Source organism: Nilaparvata lugens, chromosome X (genome assembly GCF_014356525.2).
Source record: "Nilaparvata lugens isolate BPH chromosome X, ASM1435652v1, whole genome shotgun sequence".
NCBI classification, from domain to species: domain Eukaryota; kingdom Metazoa; phylum Arthropoda; class Insecta; order Hemiptera; family Delphacidae; genus Nilaparvata; species Nilaparvata lugens.
In genome coordinates this window covers 5,554,480-5,561,210 of record NC_052518.1, presented here as the reverse complement: position 1 = coordinate 5,561,210, position 6,731 = coordinate 5,554,480, and the positions used below count along the sequence as shown (strand labels likewise).

Here is a 6,731-nt window from a genome sequence, read left to right as displayed (position 1 = left end):
CTGCCGAAAATCACATCAAATTAGTAAAATATTTATCTTGGCACAAGAAATTTTCACAAAATTTCTTGGCTTCTTGGATCATCAGAATTAAAATGACCTGATTGAAGCGGCTTCGACTGGCCACTAATTTATCTGGATAGATTTTTATCATGATAAATAATATAAATATCTCTCTTTTCTGTTCAGGTCTACTTGCAATATAAATAGAAATACAATTTTCAGTACCCTTTTTTGAATTATTTCATCACATGCTTCAACATTCATGCCATTTTCAAGTCATAAATGTTGAAACATGTTGTGATGAAATAATTCAAAAAAAGGGTACTGAAAATTGTATTTCTATTTATAATAGACATATTTATGTGTTATAGTCGCACTTTTATAATGAAATAATAAAAACATTTTTCTCCATTTCTTATGAAAATATCACTTGATGTATCAAGCCTTTGGTGGCGTTTATATCAATGGCCACTAACGGTAGGACATACATGATAAACATGAAACATGATGTATCAAACACTTATTGACATGGGCTAATATTTTTAATAATTTAAAAAAAAACTTTTAAATAGTTGAACAACTAGTTTAAAGTTTTTTAAAAATAAAGGGTACTATAAGATTTATTTTGTTTTATTAATGATGTATCAATTATGTACATGATCAACAAAACATGTTTATTAAGCACAAACATGTTCATCATTGTGTCATTTTGTCATCAGCGAGAGGCTTCTAGCATAACATAAAAAACAATAAAAAAAACACTGGAAAATTACAAATTATGATACAAAAATATTTAACCCCAAATAAAGCAGCGGCGAAAACATAAACAACAAAATAATCGAAGATACAAAAATCTAACCTGAAAAAAGTTTGCTCGAAGCCTTTCGCTGTGATGACACAACAATATATGACGTCATGTGTTCACACATGTTTATCATGCATGCCCTACCGTTATTGGCCAGCCTGAGGAACAACTTTGTCGACACCTGATGCTTCACACATCAAGTGATATTTTCATAGCATTAAAAAAATTGTTTTTATCATGTCATTATAATAATGCGAAAATAGACTCATGAATAAATATATTTCTATTATTTATCACGATAACGATCTAGCAGAACAATCGAGATTAAACTAGATTTACTAGATTAAATCGAGAAATTGAGGCTAAAATAATGAAACATTAATGTGACCATTTTTGACAAGAATTGTCAATATTCACGTACAAAATGAAAAGAGTGGTACAATTGATTTCAGAAATAATACGAAATGACTATATACATTAACATGTATGTTAATAATGTAACCTATAATATATAAAATAGTGACAAGGATTGATTGATAAGTTACAAGATTTGACAGTTTGTAAAATAAGTTGAATCCTAAGTATACAAATTGATGATTGCCGTAGAGACCAAAATGTAACATATTGATTTCTAGGATCATGAAAAAACACTGTAAAATAAATGAGAGTCACTATGAAAACCTGACGCTAATTAGTCTCAAATTTATTGATATGTAATTGAATTCAGATAAACTACTTATACGAAAAATCCATTATTGATTTTAAACAATATGAATGAAATTTGGATCAGTTAGAGGTGTGAGAAAAATAGGAGGTCTTGAACACAGATTACCATCAAGTAAAGTTGAGTACCTATTTATTTTTTTATGGATTATTTGAGACGTGGTACCAAAGAAAACCATCCAAATCCTGTAGAATCCTGTTGTTTGGCTGCAGTTTTTTCCTGTAATATTCATTGTACATCATGCAGTATGATGTGATCTACCAATAGAATAAATTAAAGATATCCACACACACACAAATATTGATATTATTGAACAATCAAGCAACTAAATGATGATGATTCGAGCATAACGCATGCTTTCAACGAATACAACGATACAAACAACCATGGCAGCTTATTGGGAGGATCGGCTTATCGGCTGAATTTCATCAATGTAGCGTTAATGTGCTCATTTTAATTCATCCTAGTGTCTCAAGTTACAGAAGCTCAAACTTACTTAGTTGATTTTAATCTCCAATGACCCTTAATGTTTTTAATTAGACAATATCCTACACATTTTTAAACATGAGTATTAAACAATAAAATATTAGACAATATCCTACACATTTTTAAACACGAATATTAAACAATAAAATATTAGACAATATCCTACACATTTTTAAACATGAATATTAAACATGAAAATATTAGACAATATCCTACACATTTTTAAACACGAATATTAAACAATAAAATATTAGAATAAAGTACGGTATTAAATCAATATTAGAATCTAACAATAGTTTAAAAAAAAATTACACCCGATGAATTAGGAATAATTTTTTCATGTACATTTATGAATTCAAGTTTTGAATTCGCCGACGTCTACTAGTAGACAACATCAAATAGAAAAATAAGCCTATTATTGGGATTTAGGGATTTTTGGATTGGTTTCATTTAGCAATTATTATTGTGAAAATTTGTGAGATTTATAGTGAATGAAAGCAATATATTTTAGGTGAACAAATGAAATTTCAATTTCAATAATCTATCGATTCCCCTGTTGAGATGAATAAGGGTTAAATCAGTTTTTAATTGTTTTTCTGCTTTAGTTTGGAGATTTAATGAGAATTCCCAATTAAAGTGAAACTAAATACACACATTCTTGAGAAGACGGCCGTACTTACAAGAATGTGAGTATCCAATTTCACATTGATTTGTGATGAACCAAAGATTGTTTAATTCAAATAAAATTAAAAAAAAATCTGTAATTATAATAAAAACATGTTAAAGGTTAAAGGTTAATATTGACAATTTTTGAAATATTTTGTGTATTGTTCAAGTGGAATAACCCTCACAATAATCACTTTAATTTTCTTGTTCATATATAATTATTAAAGTGAATAAGAAAGAAAATTATTCTATTATTTTTATTAACATTTTTTATTTGAAGTGGACTTGTCAAAAAATTACATTAATGTAAACGAGCCCTCATCTTATTTGTCTAAATATGAATGTTTCAATTGGTTGCTTATTTAGTTTTATTTCTCCATATACTTGTTGATCAAATTGAAAATAAATTTATGTCTTTAAAACAACGCAAAATCGACTTTTGAATGTTTTATTTAGAATTAAAATTATACTTGTTGATCAAATTGAAAATAAATTTATGTCTTTAAAACAACGCAAAATCGACTTTTGAATGTTTTATTTAGAATTAAAATTATACTTGTTGATCAAATTGAAAATAAATTCATGTCTTTAAATTAAAACAACGCAAAATCGACTTTTAATTTTTTTATTTAGAATTAAAATTATTGTAAGCCTAAATTCATATTGGTATTTAACTGAATATGTAATTTCTATGTGAGATGAATTGGTTAGTAATATTATTGGGTACCTATTATCAGTAATAATGAGAAAATATGGCGATTTTATACTTTACCACGGATTTGTGTATAAATAATTCACAATCCTCCACAATTTCAACATGAGATGAGTAGAAAAGCGATGATTATAGTTACAGCTGGAACAAATTCTATAAATTATTCCCATGAAATTATGTTTTTTTTTGTTTGAGTTTATGTTTGATGAACTGAAGTCGATAGTTAATGATATGATTCTCTGCACATGTCAAACACTTATGAGATGATATGTTATATGCTCCACATATGAGGCATTCTATGATGATATTTATTGTTGAAAACATATAACGTACAACAGTGCGATAATATGATGACATAACACATATTCAGTTTACATTATGGAAAAAACAAACAAACTAAAAACAAATAACGATAAGATGAAAGGTATGATGATGATAGAATAAAACAGAAACCGTGAAATTGCATCCTATCCGCGGGTGCCAGCAAACTCATCAACAAACAGAAAATACAGTAACTAAAAATTTGAAAGACTCCAGTTAATAGGAGTTTTAATGCTTCAGAACATTTATATTCGAAGTAAAGACAGATAACAGCCAATGAACGACAAATAATATTTTTCCCCGCTCACCTTGTCGTTTCCTATATAATTCGTCAGAAAAAAAGTGAAGAACAAAATCATTAGAAATGTGAAATTTGATAGAAAGTGTTGATTATTTCTAGGGTTTTTATTTTGAGAAACTCTCAAATAAACTTTCCAAACTGTAGGCTCTTACTTCCAAACTATGATCTACAGTCAACCGCACGAAAATATCCGATGGAAATTGGAGCAGATGAGTGAAACGTTGTCAAATAAGAGTTGATCTCACACTTGATTATAAATGAGAATCAAGTAATATTTTTACAATACAGCTGACGAATTGGCAACTTCTATGGGTTGGGGTGAGGATATATTTAGCCGTTCGAATCTCCATCGGACTGTTTTCGTGCGGTAGACTGTATTTGCGAGATAGACGCAGAATAGTGTATAGAGTTCACAAAACATTCAACCTTTCATGATTACGTTTTCACCTTTTACCTGGAAACATGATCATTCCCATGAATAATAATAAACTAATCCTTTAATTTTCACAAAGTTGTATCCTTTCGTAGAATACTTTGAAATGTTTTCTTCAAACTGGATCAAAGATCTGTACGTTTTTCCTTGAAGATTGTTACTTCCATCCATATTGTATAATATTAAACAAATATTCATTTATTACTTCGTATCACCCACACTCTAAGGGCCAAGACACTCGAGGCGTTTTTTCAGACGAGTCGGCATGGAACGACACAGGTCAGGAAGCTCTCCAATTGACTGATGGGGTTGGACTATTGAGAATCAGCCAATTCTCGATACGTCAGTCGGAGAGCTGTCCTATTGTGCCATGCCGACTCCTCTGAAAAAACGCCTTGTGTTGTTTCGGCCATACATGAGAATTCATGAGGTATCACCCCAACGAAAAAATCATAAGGACGATCGCTATAAAAATTGTCGTTCCAATACCCCAGATGATGGACTCAAAAAAATACATTTCTTTCAAGTTCTATCAATTTAAAAAAATTGAATGACATTTTTGAGAAATGATGAGTGTTTTGTAAACTTCATACACTAAACCACCTCAGTAGGTGGATTCAACTGTAATGAAATTCTCGTTAGATTATGAATTTTATGAAAATCTCATCCATTCTGTTTCCTTCAATACATGAAGTATCAATCATCTCGCATAATAGCAAAAAACATACAAAAATACTAGGTCTATCTACGAATCTATGGATACCCCATTGAAGTTTGTATCGTGCGTCCAAATCATTCGTGAAGTATTCAGATAGATTTCATTTTGCGTGCTAAAAGAAAGGAAAGTTCGACAAGAAAGTTATAGTATAATAAAGTTATTTTTGATTTAGCTGAAAATCGCAATCAACGAATGTTTTAATCTAGAGAGCTATAATCTAAGTAATCTAATAATCTGAAGCGGCAAATCAGCTACATTTATGATAGTATTCTCCTAGGAAGAATCTTAGTGCTGCATTATACTTCATGCCTACTAACTATAGTGGATTAAAAAGCTGTCACAGCACCTGTGACACATATTTGGCTACTATAATGAGTTGTAAAACGTTTGGAAATGATTTACTTAGGGCAAAGGATGCTCCCAATCAATCATCAATTCCAATCATTTACAAAGGTTTCATTCGATTCGAATAATACACCATTGCATGATGTAGTCAACTTATTTTATAAAAATACTTTCATGTTATTTGAATACAGTAGTTATAGTTCTACCTATAACCTAATTAAACAACAATCTTCAGGATTAATGATCAATATGGTTTTCTCAATAATTATCCTTCATGAATCTGTCAAGTCAACTTCTTCTTTCTTTTATTGTGCCTATTGTTGTATTGACTCCTCCTCTAAACACGCACTTGTTCCTTATTAAAGGAGTAATTTTCAGGGGAATATATTGTGAAATGTACTTTCTGAAAATAAAATGATTTTGAATTGAATTGAATCTATATGATTGAGTATGAAGGAGAACAGCATACTTTTGTAATTTGTTTTAGTAGTGATAGGTACTGTACAAACTCTATTAGGTTTTAAAATATCTAATCCTTCATCCATAGTCTTTACAAATAAATTTTTATAGTCAACCGCACAAAAATAAAACAGATGAGTACAACGTTGCCAAATAAGATCTGATACACAGCTGATTATAAATGAGAGTTGAATAATTTTGTACAATACACCTAACGAATTGGCAACGTCTATGGGTGCGATGAGTAAGGACTCATCTGTTCCAATTTCCATCAGACTATTTTCGTGCGGTTGACTACATAAGTACAAGTCTTAAGTAAGTATATTAGTAGGTCAACTTCGGTGATATGATTTGGCAAAGTCGGATTTAAATATGATTAATTTTTGGTGATATAATTTAACTTATCGAAATATTCGACCCGAGATAAATTCTCGTTCAAATTATCAGTTTGATAAATCTTAGTAGAGCCTAATTTGAACACCATGCGCGAATCTATTCAAGAAAGCACATTAAGATAATGTGAAGCCTTTAAACAAGCCGAAGCTAACTAATATTAAGATTTATTACTGTGTTACTTTTATAAATTATTATTAGAATATCTTCCAATTCAGTATAGGCTATAGAAGATTTTCAATTGTTAATATTTCAGCATGCAAAGTGTAGTTCACTAATTTCGTTGAATTGCTGTAGAGTAGAACGTAGTTTAATGGAAAATAAATAAAATTATTCGTGAAAATCATAAAAGCGTTATCGAAATTATA

At 29.7% G+C, this 6,731-nt stretch overlaps 1 protein-coding gene across 2 annotated transcripts in view; it reads right to left on the bottom strand.

Annotated features, from left to right (window-relative positions):
- The window catches only part of LOC111064043 (sodium-dependent neutral amino acid transporter B(0)AT1), a 179,684-nt gene that overhangs the window by 11,771 nt on the left and 161,182 nt on the right, over positions 1-6,731 (bottom strand). The gene's annotated exons all lie outside the window — the stretch shown is intronic.